The sequence below is a fragment of the Vespula vulgaris genome, chromosome 20 (assembly GCF_905475345.1).
Source record: "Vespula vulgaris chromosome 20, iyVesVulg1.1, whole genome shotgun sequence".
NCBI classification, from domain to species: Eukaryota; Metazoa; Arthropoda; class Insecta; order Hymenoptera; family Vespidae; genus Vespula; species Vespula vulgaris.
In genome coordinates, this window is record NC_066605.1 from 1,968,682 (window position 1) to 1,982,482 (window position 13,801).

At 31.6% G+C, this 13,801-nt stretch overlaps 1 protein-coding gene across 1 annotated transcript in view; it reads right to left on the bottom strand.

Moving 5' to 3' along the window:
* The window catches only part of LOC127071053 (diacylglycerol O-acyltransferase 1), a 135,621-nt gene extending 122,448 nt beyond the window's left edge, over positions 1-13,173 (bottom strand). Inside the window, exon 1 of the mRNA XM_051009868.1 lies at positions 12,611-13,173. The gene's annotated coding sequence lies outside the window, so the exon portion shown is untranslated. The remainder of the gene's footprint in view (positions 1-12,610) is intronic.
* Positions 13,174-13,801: the final 628 nt, after the last annotated feature.

Genomic DNA, 13,801 nt, shown 5'->3' on the forward strand with positions numbered 1-13,801 from the left:
CGTAGTCTATTTCCAAGAGATACTAGTATACTATACTGCAGTTTGTCGTCTCGATCGAGTATTCGGAGACAGAGAGACGGAGAGACAGAGACAGAGCGAGAGAAAGAGAGAGAGAGAGAGAGAGAGAGAAAGTGATAGAGTATGTGTCGATGAGAGAGAAGACCGACTCAAAGTTTATCGAGCTATCCGTTAGCAGAGTGTCAACGTTTCCGAACGTCACGTAGTCTGTTCAGGATCGTTTCCCGTTTTCGGTTTCGTGTCTCGACGGTCACGTTCCACACGCGAGTTTATTTCCCCAAAAGAAAGAAAAGAAAGAAGAAAAAAGAAATGCGAGAGAAAAATAAAAGAAAAAAAAAAGAATTGAAAAGAAAAAAAAAAAAAAAAGAAACAGAGAAAAAAAATAGAAAATAAATTAACAGATATGACCACTATAATTAATAATAGGGAATAATTCGAGCAAGTGACGTTACTCGAAACGATAAGAAAAAAAATGTGCCCTTTCGTAAAGTTCCTTCGTGAAATCCCTTTATGACTACAACCAAGGATATTTCTTGTTCGCGTTTACACGGACGAGTTTATTTCCTCGTAAGAAAAGAAAGATAAAAAAAGAAGAAAAAGAGAAATGAATGAAAGAATGAAAAAAGGAAGTCGATAGGTATGATCACGAGCAAGTAACCAATAATTTGACCAAGTGATGTTACTCGAAATGATCGAGAGAAAATATCCTCTTTAGTAAAGTCGCTTCGTGAAATTCCTTTATGACCATAACCAAAGATATTTCCTGTTCGACGTTACACTATATACATATAGATACATACATATATATAATATATGTATGTACGTACGTATATATGTATGTATGCAATTACACGTCACCATATTCTTTCTCTCTCTCTTTTTCTCAATGTCTCTCTATTTCTTTTTCCTTCTTTTTATCATCCTCCCATCCCCTATCCTGTTTCAACCCCCGTTTTTCTACAGAAGACATTTACACGCGATATACGAAATAAAAGTTCGTTGAATTCGAACCGATGTCGCCGTTTGGTTTCGATGTCTACACGTAAAACGAGTGTCCAACATCACGTACGTGGTACATATATATAAATATACATATATGTATGTATTTATATATATATATATATATTTTTTCCAGAATGATTTTTCGGAAAGGGCAACGCATATCGCGAACGTGTATATGTATGGATGTGTATGTACGTGTCTGTGAACGTGTATTCACGATATATATCCATAATTTGGGAGGAAAATTTAGAGGAAAATTTTGAAACGCCGTTGAAACGCGACGTAAACGACGCAGACGACGGAAGGAACACACGTTACGGTACTAATATTTCAAACTGGAGTTGGTACTTCAGGCGGGACGCCAACGTTTCACTAATGTTACGTGTAACGTTTTGGTATGACATAGAAAATGTTCGTGTGCCAACTTATCGCGAAGAATCAAATATGTATATATATATATATATATAAAACTGTATATATTTATTTAGTATATATAAACAAATTATATAATATGAATAATAAGATTAGTTGAAGTATTAGTACAAGTTACACTTATAATTAATATTAATATAATACTAGTATTATCATACATACTAGTAAGAACAAGTAATAATACAATATATCATAATATCATTTTTATTTTCTTAGTTTTATTTTTATAAAATAACCATGACATATAGACATACATACATACATACATACATATATATATATATATATATATATATATATATATATCACAAGAAATATCTCAAATTGGTTCTCTCTCTCTCTCTCTTCCTCTTTATCTTTCTATGTGTCTCTCTTATAGAAGAGATAATATTATATATATATATATATTTTTGAAATAAGGACGTACACAGACACACACACACATACATATATATATATAGATATACCGATCTGATTATGGTAATATTGTTCAAACAACGAGTCACGATATCGAATATGTATTTCACAGTACAGAGAGAGAGAGAGAGAGAGAGACAGAGAGAGACAGAAAGAGAGACAGAGACAGAGAGAGACAGAGAGATAGAGAGAGACAAGAGACGAGCGATATCATGTTGGGGCTGGACTGTTGTTGAATACGAAGCGCGGATCACCGCGGATCTAGTTGGTGACCGAATCCGCTCGAGGGCGGTTTACAGGACAACGGGCCAATAATCCGAGGATGAAGCCGAATAGACCAATATTGCTAAACTTTCGAAGCTACCTCTTGGAACGTTACTGCGAAAGAGAATTCGATCGTCTTTCTAAAACCATATTTGACGATACTAGAAAATTTTTATTCGACAACTTCGATAACTCGTCTCAAAAGTACTTACTTTCTTTTCTTTTTTTCTTTTTTTCTTTAATACTTCAAATCCGTCTTATATTACCAACGACAAGGGGAAAAAAAACATGTATAAAAGTAGCTAAATAAGTAATAATAATTAAGATCGAGATAATTGAAAAAGAAATCTTGATATATTTTCTTTTTCCTCTCTTCGCTTATTATAATTAATTAATTAATGAAATACCGATTAGACGCGTTCGATAAAACTTGTTCCGTTTTATTTCCTTTTTTTATACTTCGAATAAAAGTGAAAAAGAAAAAGAAATAAAGTGTCTGAATAATTAATGAGCTTGAGATCGAGATTGTTGAAGAGAAAAAGGAAAGGAAAAGAAAGAAAAAATATCTAACAAACAAGTAGATTAATTCTTTAGTTTCTTTTTTTTTTTTAACGATTCGATCATATTACGAAAATAATTGAAAAAGATATAATCGTGCTTTAAAACTTTCAATTATTCGCGATTGTTATTCGTACGTTCGTTACTTGTTCGACGTATTACTTTAATAAAAGATTTAAACGATCATTATCCTACGATCTACGAATTATCTAAATAATTAATGAACATATACGATTTAGATAATTAGAAAAAATTCTCAACACAATGTTTAATTAATCAATGTCGGTATTATAGTTGACGACAATACCAACAAGCTTGATACATATAAACTAGTATAGAGTTATTCAAAAGTTTTTAAGTGATTAATTACAAATCAATTATTTTTTCTTTTCTTTTTAAACTTTTCTTTCGAAGGATAATTTTCTTTCTTTCTTTTTTTTTTAATCTCTCTCTCTCTCTCTCTCTCTCTCTCTCTCTCTCTCTCTCTCTCTCTCTCTCTCTTTTTTTCAGATCTCATAAAACTACGAGAGTGGAAACTTTTGGTCGACTCTGTGGATTAATTCTTAAAACTTTTACATTGACTATATCACGTGAATGATCGTAATAGATGTAATCGGTTGTAAAACGTCCAAGTATCACCGATCGGACTTGAGAAAAGCTCGTAAAAATTCTCTTGATGAACCGCTTAACGTCGAGATAAAATAGTTCGTCGTCGAACGTGAAGAAAGAACAAGTTCGGATGAAAACTCAACGAGAGTAACGTTAACCCGCATCTATGTGGTCCTTGTCGTTGACCAAAGGCTATAAAAGAGAGCCCCTGTGAAAGGTACGACGAGGTTCGATAAAGGTCGTTAATGTGAATCCTACGGGTGTGAACTATCGAGTTAATAAAAAAAGAAAGAGAAGAAAGAAGAAGGCCTTGCGCTTTTCGGTCAGCGAACAATTTTTTTTGTTCTACTCTTTTCTTTCTCTTTCTTTTTTTTTTTTTCTTTTTATATCCTCCTCTCAGTCGTGTCAAATCTTACGTGAAACTTCTTTCCCATTCTTTGCGAAAGATCGAGCAAGTTTTCTTTTTTTCTTCATTGTCCTCTTTTTTTTTCTGAACCCTCATAATGCGATGTAAAAATTTTTCGTATGTACGTAAAAGTGTATGTGAGCGTGCGTATATATATATTTTTTCTTTTTTAATTTTTATTTCATTTCCTTGAGAGAAATTGTCAATCGAAGTATTTAATGATTTGCTAAATAACAGTCATACTTAGCCCTGTCCTAATACGTTAATATTAATTTGTATAGATATACTAGTAATATTATACTAATATAATTACACTATTAATACATAATAATCTTCGAAATTTATTCCAAACTATGCGTCTAAAGTATTTATCATTTTTATATGATGTATAATTTTCCTGTAAATACGAAAGAAGAAAAATATCGAGTTACATAAATTATTAAATAAATTAAAAACGATACCTTACTCTTGACATCCACCCTGAATATTAACTTCACTGATATATACATACATATATATATATATCCACACACACACATATATATTATCCGTTAAAATAATCGTAGTTTAAAGAAGGAGAGAGAAAAAAAGAGTAAAAAAGGTAGGGGAAAAATAACCCCTAAATAAAGAAATAAAAAAAAATATCGAAATGAATCGAGAAAGGGTAGCGAATCTGAATTGTGTCGAGAGAGAAAAAGAGAAAGAGAAAGAGAAAGAGAAAGAGAAAGAGAAAGAGAGAGAGAGACAGAGTTTCGAGGTATTTATACGTCAATTTCGCCCAGCGAAAAGTTTCAATGCGACCATTTATAATCGAGGCACGTACGTACCGCCCTTCTGCCGTTGCATGCATATACGTACGCAACGCAGACGTATATACTCGGTTCGGTTGTTTCCCCCGTGAAATTAATTCCTACCCACGGGACTAGAGTCGATGCTGGTGGTAAAGAGGTGAGGAGGAGATGAGAAGGGTTGTAGTAATAGCGATAGTGATAGTATGATAGTATTAGTAGCAGTAGCAGCAGCAGTGTAGTAGTAGTAGTAGTAGTAGTAGTAGTAGTAGTAACAGTAGTAGCAATAGTAGTGTTAGTGATAGCGATAGTAATGTTAGTAGCAATAGTGGTAGTGGTAGTAATAGTAATACCTCCAGCAGTAGTAGAGATGGTAGTGGTTGCGATAGTAATGGTAGTAGAAGGAAGTAAGAGTGATAGTAGTAGTAGTAGTAGTAGTAGTAGTAGTAGTAGTAGTAGTAGTAGTAGTAGTAGTAGTAATATCAGCAAAAGTAGAGTAGTGGTAGTAGTAATAGTAACACTAGCAAGAGTATTAGTAGTGGTAGTAATACTAATGGTACTAGAAGTAGTATATGTAGTAGTAGTAGTAGTAGTAGTAGTAGTAGTAGGAGGAGGAGGAGGAGGAGAAAAGGGCTGAGGGGAAAGTGAGAGAAGAGGCAAACAGGGTCCAGCACAGGGGTGATATTTCAAAGTGGTGAAAACCTGCCGATACAATGGCACCAACCGTTCTCCTGCCACAGAGGAACTTGTCTCTCCTTGTGGGCTACTAAATAAATTAACTTTGAGACACGCCCAATCGGGATCCACTGTTCGCAATTTTTTTTTTTATTCTATACTTCTTTCTTTCGCTTTCCATTTGTTTTTCTATTTTTCTTTTTTTTTTTTACTTTATTTTTTCCCTCTTTATTCTCCTGTCTTTCTAACAACAACAACAACAACAACAGCAACAACAACGACGACGACAAACCCCTCTTCGTTCTTATCCCCACCCCCAACGTTGGAAAAAAACGAAAAGAATAGAGAGATAAAAAAATCATAGCTTATCTATAGCTTTTATAGTGTGTTTGTATGTATATGTTGTACGTATATGTTATATATATATATATATAGTGTGTGTATTTGTATATATATATATGTATTCATACGCATTTATAGCTTTTCAACGTTCATTTACATAGCGAAAGAAAGAAAGAAAGAGAGTTCGATATCCGAATAGGAAGTGAAAAGTAAGCTCTTGTTGTCTATTCTCTTATTTAAGCTTTCGAAAGGTTAGATCACCTGTTTATTCCCCAATGGTACCGGAGTCAATGTTCCTTGCTTCCAAGTTACATAGATATCGATCGACGATACATACAAATTTTCTATACTTACACCCCCTCTTTCTCTTTCTTCTCCCTCCTCTATCCACCACCCTCCATCCACCCACAGCTTTATACCACAGGTACCACGAGTTCGCTTAGAGGGGCGTTCTCCTCTTTGTTCTTGGTCCCTTTCTCTCTTTCTTTTTCCCTCTTACTTCCTTTCTTTAGCTTTCTCAGGAATGTAACACAAAGATTACTACCATGTAGACTTGCAAGAAGCATTGGTAGGAGAAAACCGATCGAGGTGAACGAAAGGAAACACGAGGAGGATAGAGAGAAGAAAGGAGTATATCGAGGAAGAAGAGGAAAGTATCTTTTTTTCTATTTCTTTTTCGTTTTCCTTTTTTTTCCCTTTTTTCTTTTTTTTGTTGGATTCGTTCTACGAATCCGTACATACACTCGGAATACGTTCTTTCCATTTATCGTGAAACGATGTTATTTAGAATAAAAGAAAAAGGAAAATAAAAAATAAGAAAGAACAAAATATATATGCAAAAATAAAAATAATAAAATTGAATACATGTATGTACATATGTGTTACGTTTTGTGTTGCATATGTGTTCCATATATGTGTTATAAAATTGAATACACACACGTATATATATATGTGTCTGCGTGTTTACAGAAAAGAATAGTCCAGGCTAATCCATTGCTTCGAAGAACAGAAGGAGATCGGCTGTTTGCAGACCTTGCAAGGCTTAAGGAATTGCAATGGCGGGTTAGGAAGCTTGGCTCGAGAGTCTGAGAGTAACAGTAGCACCAGCACCAGTAGCACCAGCATCAGTAGCAGTAGCAGTAGCAGTAGCAGTAGCAGTAGGAACAGTAGCAGCAGCAGCAAAGGAGGAGGGTGCGGCTGCCTCGAGCATGATCCCCTAAGCCAAGGCTAAGAGGCTATTAGTTAGCTCTGCTAGCTGTGACATAACCCCCAAGACTAACACAGTACTTACACTTCCTCCTTCTCTTGGAATATCCAACAAACCATCGTTCCACGATGTTTGCTTCGTATGACGAATTTCTGGATCGACCTTCTGTTAAATCTCGACTATCATGATAATGATAATGATCATGATCATGATCATGATCAATTTTTATGGGGATCAAAAGTTATCTTATAATTCGTCATGGCAAAGAATATCAAATGAATTCTTGTTTAAAAAGTTAAAGGAAACATATATCTTTGATCGTGATCATGATCGTGATGATCATGATGATGAGGATGATAATGATGATGATGATGATTATTATTATTATTATTGTTGTTATTGTCGTTGTTGTTGTTGTTGCTGTTATTCTTGTTATTCTTGTTTTTGTTGTAAGAACGAGTAAATCTGATTAGTTCTTGATTTTCTGTTAATTAAATTCGATAAAAAAAATCAACGATATTGATACATAACAAGGTTTAAACTTAATAAAAAATTTCATTAAAGTGCTTACTTTGCGCTTACTTTGCATATTTGTTTCAAGTCTCTACGACTTTTCATTCCAAAGATATGCTCATGTAAATAAAAAATGTGACTATTAATGATGTAAAAAGAAATTATTTGTTTAATGAAAAATGCATTTGTTTATTAATTATTTATCGAATTAAGTAACATTACGAATCAATCGCAATCTGAATTTTATTTGTTGAAAAAATAACAAATTTAGTTGATCAGAATTTGTTTAAAAAAATTGTTTATAACAAATTGTTAATTAACAATTAACAATAGATTGAAAAAATATAAAAAATTCTACCTTTGAAAATGGTCTTTGAATCAAATTTCTACGACTTTTAGTTCCAGAGATATCCTCATTTAAATAAAAGCCGTAGTTATTAATAATGTAAAAAAAAAATTATTTGTTTAATGAAAAATGCATTTGTTTATTAATTATTTATCGAATTTAAGGAACATTAGGAATCAATCGCAATCTGAATTTTATTTGTTGAAAAAATAACAAATTTAGTTGATCAGAATTTGTTTAAAAAAATTGTTTATAACAAATTGTTAATTAACAATTAACAATAGATTGAAAAAATATAAAAAATTTCACCTTTGAAAATGGTCTTTGAATCAAATTTCTACGACTTTTAGTTCCGAAGATATTCTCGTTTAAATAAAGGACATTTAAATTGACCCACTGACCTATATAATTTCATTCAAATTACTACAATGACCCACTGACCTATATAAATTCTAAGAATTTACGCATGTCAGCTGAGCGATTTACTACTACTATACTATTACTACGAACAGATGTTTTATATGAATTATGAATGGAAATCTTTCGGAAGCGATATCTCCCGAACGAAAAGTCGTAGAAACTTGAAACCAAGACCATTTTCAAGGGTAATTTATTCCTTATTTATTTAAACAATGCAACAACATTGTTATAATAAAATCGATTTTGTTAATAATTATTAAAATCGAATTTTTTTTTTTCTTGCGCTATAAGTATATAATAGTAATGAAATCGTAAAAATTTGTATTATAATTATATAAATTGTATTTTTGTTTATTTAAAATAAAGTATAAAGATTCTATTAACAATCGTAATTTGTAAAACAAAGTTTTCTCACATTTCTAAAAAGGATGGAGATATTGCAGATGATCAAAGTTACTGCTCAATTTTTCTATAAAATTCTGCAATATCACACAATTCAATAAATACGAAACTTTTTAATCATCTTTATCATGATTATTAAACTAATTAAAAATATATTGCAAATAAATGTTTCAATAATTTCTAAGTCAACGCTGCACGATTAAATAAATACGTTATATTCTAATCATTTCGCATAACTATCAAATTAAAAATTAATTAAAAATTTATTTCAACATTAATTCTAATAATTTATGAATTTTCGAAATCAATAGAATAGAATCGATATCCCGATGAGAAATTTTCTATAAATTATAAATGCAATCGTAAATACGATTGAGAAATTTTATAACAATCTTGCGTAACTTTATTAAAAAACGTTTAGCGTAAACATCGAATTAATTAATAATTTATTCTAACGCTTAATGTTAATCATAATTTTAATTTACGAATATTTCAAATCAATGTACAACCATAGATAGAATGGATAGTGAACGTAATGGAAAATTTCTAATCAAAACACATGCATTTTCTTCGAGAATACAAACTGACCCCTTATCTTGTGAATGTTTGGAGAAGGGAAGATCCAACTAGCTTAGCAGATACTCGATCGCTTTTAGATACTCCTTAACAGCATCCATCGGAAGTATCTACTGTCTAACCATCCTCTCTCTCTCTCTCTCTTTCTCTCTCTCTCTCTCTTTCTTTCTCTCTCTCTCTCTTCTCTATCTATCTCTCTCCTTCATTCCTTTGGTTTAACCCGTACGCCAGTGTTAGAAAATCTTCTCGCCAAGTCGATTAGTAGTCCAAGCACGTTCGTTATTAGCTATTCGCCCGTATAACATCCGCGACCGCTAAAATCAAACTTACCCTATGCAAAGGACAAACTGTTCAAGATAATACACATAATTCACGCGTACCGTGTAATCGCGATCTATTACAAACGGGCATCGTCAAAGGAGAAATATCCAATATGAAATATCAGTTAATAAGGATCAAAATTATATCATGATAATATTTATGTTATATTTATTGTTATCATTTAAATTAATGATCAAGTAATTAATTAATTTATTAATAATTACTAATTAAGTAATTAATTAATTAATTAATTAATACAACGTTAAATATTTCCACAGATTTTTATTAACTTCCGTTTTTTGTTTATTCATTTTATTATTATTACTATTTCTCTTTATTCTCTTCTTCTTCTTTCTTTCTCTTTTTTTTTTTTTTAATTGAATCAATTAAATATGAGATGTGAATAAATTGTCTATCTGTATTTATATCCTTGTATGTGTGGTGTCTCTCTTTTTTTCTTTTAAATATCCATCAAATTCTTGATAATCCTTTTACCGTCTCGTTTTTCTCTCTGTTTATCATTCACGTATTTAAGTTTCACAATTCCGGCTTATTTACAGTTTGATTTACTAAAATTAAAAAACATTAATGTAATATACTATAAATACAAAGTACGTATTTATAGTGTAAAGCTCTAGAAAATTGAATACGAGCACTTAAAAAACGAACTCAAAATTATAATTACTATACCGTAATAAATGATTGATTAATATGATTCAGCTATTAAATTTAATTTTTTATTCAGCTGAAACTTTGAAAAAGACTAATTCAAAATATAATGCTAAATCTCAAATGATAACAACAAATAATAGGAATTAATAATAACAAATAAAAAAAGAAAGAATAGTAACGAATAAACTTGTCAAATATAGTTTTTATTTCTTTTCTTTCTAATTATCCATCAAATAGTAACTCGTCAATTTCTTCATTCATTCATTCTCTCTCTCTCTCTCTCTCTCTTTTTCTCTTTATCTCTCTATCTATCTCTCCTCTTTACCATTCACACACAGGTGCCCGCAATTTTGTCTTATTTACGTTAGTTCGAAACACTCGTTACGGAAACAAAAATAAAAAGAGAAACAACAACACAAAGCTAAAAGCTAAAACAAAAGGAGATCGTTGGTACGAGCTAATGTTGGTATTAAACCACCTCACCCTACCTAACCCACCCTAACCCACCCCAATTCCACCCCTCATTTCAAAAAGAAAAAAAAAAAGAACCGAAAAAAGAAAAAAAAAGGATTACAAAAAAAAAAGAAAGAAATAAAAGCAACAATAAAGGAAATATCAACGACAACGACGACAACAAAAGTAGGAAAAAAAAGAAAAAATAAAAAAAAAATGCAACGAACAAAAAATTAATGTTCAGTGGTTATAGTAACGCTATGGTCGGATGTATATAACGGTGTCTAATGGATCTAATAGAACGCGTGTCGCAAGTACAAGCATATAACCCTTTTTCGTCAAAAAAAAAAAGAAGAAAAAAGAGAGAAAAGAAAAAAGAAAAAGAGAAAGAAAGAAAGAAAAAAAAAAACACAAAAAATTCAAATGGCGCGAAATAAAAGACTTGAAATGGAGCGCTCGCGTGCCATTCCAAATGGATGCGCATTAATTAAACTAATGGTCACTCGTAGTCGATGGCAATGGCGGGTCATTCGGAGTACTACGATCGTATCCATAGAGAGAAAGAGAGAGAGAGAGAGAGGAGAGAGAAGAGAGAGAGAGAGAGAGAGAGAGAGAGAGAGAGAGAGAGAGAGAGAGAAGAGACGGCAAGGATACGTCGTTACGTGCTTTCTCGTTATTGTGCTTTATTGGTTCAACTCTGTCTGTCTCTTTCTCTCTTTCTCTCTCTGTGTCTCTGTCTCTCTCTGTGTCTCTCTATGTCTTTCTCTGTCTCTTTCTCTCTTTCTATTTCTCTTCTTATTTCACCGGAAAAGCATCACGCAACGGCGTTCGCTCGTAAATTCGAAAGAGATCGTAAATCCTGTAAAATATATGCGAGCAAAGTACATACAGAAAAGGACTAAAACGTCGATAAATCATCTCGACGTTTGTTTCGTGTTTTCGAGAATCGAGTTTTAGTTTAGACTATTAGACACCCTTCGTACAATTACCTATAGAAGAATGTTCGTTTTTCTCTTCTTCTCTTTCTTTCTTTCTAGATACGGGGCGAATCTTTTGTTCACGTTTTCTTCTAGTCTTTCTTTTTTTTTTTAATTTGGAAGAATTTCTTTCTTCGTCTTCCAAAGAAATCTAATCAAGGTTTAAAATTTGCAACAAATCTATTTTCTATTCTCAAGAAATATAAATATGGGGTTCAATCTTTTTTTACTTACTTATTTTTTTTTTTGTATTGGATTCTACGGATAAGTAATGCGAGTTAAAGAAATTTTGAATATCTTTTGTGTTTAACTGTCTGTAATAAATTGAAAGGGGTATTCTTTTTTCTTTTCTTTTTTTTTTTTTTTTTTATTGAATAATTAGAAGAAAGTTAATAATATAGTTGCAATTAGAAATGTATGAAAGTTTAATAACGACAATAAAGAATTATTTCGATAATTAATATTTCTTTTCTTAACGTTGCATCAACGTTCGATCGTCGAGATTGAAATTCTTAATAATTGCATCGGGATTATAGTCGTTAACGATGCATTCTTTTATCAGTGATCAATGGAATTCTCGAAAGTAATAATTACTATCCTATTCACAAAAGTAAATTATATATACATACATACATACATGTGTGCGTGTGTGATATGAATTAAATTGAAGTAATATAAATAATCTAAAGTGATATCTTAAGAACGTGGGACGTCGTAAATGTGAAGAAGAAAAGTTGAATCATCAAGACTGCAATTCTTAAAATTGCATCAAGATAACGGTCATAAAAGCTCACATAAAAATTGCATTTCTTAACGTTACTTTCTTTTATCAAGAATCAATAAAAAATAATCACGATCGCTAAGTTCCCAAAAACAGACGATATAAACATTACATCGATCAGATAGAAACGATAATAATATTAAAATGATTTATCATTAAAAAAAAAAAAAAAGAAAGAAAGAAACATGAAACATACGTCGTAAATACGAAGAAAGCTCGACTCGTCAAGACTTCCATTTCTTAAAATTGCATCGACAGACGCGCTCGTATATATACATATATTTTTTTACATCAACTCTTACAACCAATCGTTATCATTTTATTCCGAAAAATTCTGACAAATTAGATTATATGAATATTATTATATCGATTAAACGATCGATATATTTGATATAATCTATAAAATGATATCTTTAGAACGTGAAACATACCTGATAAATATCAAAATCGAGATAGTAGGAAAATCTATGGTGTTGGATCGAGCGTAGAAGATCCCAGGATCGAATCGGTATTCTGCCCTCGATGTCTCTTGCTTCTTCCTTGTCCCTGTTCACTGTAATATACAAGGGGTATAGGTAATAACGGAAGACGTTGTGCTTTCGTGGACGATGCTCCGCATACGCTTGCCCTATTAGCATACAATTATCTTTATGCTTCTTTTATGATTCATATTTAGTAGTATAGTTTCCCTTCTCTCTCTCTCTCTCTCTCTCTCTCTCTCTCTCATTCTCTCATTCTCTTCTTCTTTTACTCTTTCTTTCTCTTTCTCTCTTACACTCTTTCTCTCTATCTTGCTCTTATTTTCACCATCGTGTCCCGTTCAAGCCGAGCGATTTCAAAGTTTGCAACTTTTACGATCGAGCTCGTTTCTTCGAAACTTAACGTCTACGTGCAACTTCGTCTTTTACCATGAATCTTCTTACTATCGATACGTTTGATAAACTTTCTCTCTTCCGAAACTCTTCCTATTCTCGTATCTTTCTTTCTTTTTTTTTTCTTTTTCTTCTTTTTTTTTTTTTCCTTTAAATTCTTCACTCTCTTTCTCTCTCTCTCTCTCTCTATTTTCTTTATTTCTTTCTTTCAAAATCCACCATGGTTTATAAAATCTAATATAATTCGATCTAAAGTTTCCATGCTTAGAAATTTATTAATTGAATAGATATAAGATATTCTATCTTGATAGAAGATATTCTATCTAGAAATTAGGATTGAATTCTAATCGTGTTTGTCTTGTGAATCACGATTATTCGGACTTTATTATACGGATGCAATGATCGTGAAAATATATAATTTTTTTAAGAAAGTTTAGTTATGTTAGATTACATTAGTTACCTTAAAAGTAGATTTTCGTTTTGATATAATTTTTTCATATTTCCAATTTAAATCCTTCAAATTGAATCATTTAAGTGTTCTTGAAAAATTACTCTTTTATATGATTTTTACAATTTTGTAATCAAACGACATAGTTCACTTTTTCATCGACTCGTATAAATATGTATAAATATTTTTATCAGGCTTGATCGATATATGAGTTAAGATCCTCTCTATTTTTTTTTACTTCTATCATTTTATATAGAAACAAAGAAGAAGTAATTTCAGATTCAAATTTCCCCGTATGAACG